General features: G+C 34.8%; 1 protein-coding gene across 1 annotated transcript in view; it reads left to right on the top strand.

The window, feature by feature from the left end:
* LOC107582147 (zinc finger protein 770-like) overlaps positions 1-282 on the top strand; it is a 5,380-nt gene that overhangs the window by 547 nt on the left and 4,551 nt on the right. The gene's annotated exons all lie outside the window — the stretch shown is intronic.

Here is a 282-nt window from a genome sequence, read left to right as displayed (position 1 = left end):
TCTCTCTCTCTCTCTCTCTCTCTCTCTGTGTGTCTGTGTCTGTGTCTGTGTCTGTCTGTCTATCGAAAATCAACTATGGTTTTACTACAAATAAAACCCAAACAATTCATGGTTACTCTAGTTAAACCATGGTAACCACAAATAAACCATGGTTTTGCTACACTAACCATAGTTTAATAGTATTTGTAAAAAAAACTAAAACGGTGCAGTGGTTATACAAATAACCAATTAATCAATAAGTAACCAATACGCCAAAAACATGGTTACTGCCCTTTTAAAAGC

Source organism: Sinocyclocheilus grahami, unplaced genomic scaffold (genome assembly GCF_001515645.1).
Source record: "Sinocyclocheilus grahami isolate Dianchi unplaced genomic scaffold, SAMN03320097.WGS_v1.1 scaffold40.1, whole genome shotgun sequence".
NCBI lineage: Eukaryota > Metazoa > Chordata > Actinopteri > Cypriniformes > Cyprinidae > Sinocyclocheilus > Sinocyclocheilus grahami.
This window is presented reverse-complemented; position numbering and strand designations above follow the sequence as displayed.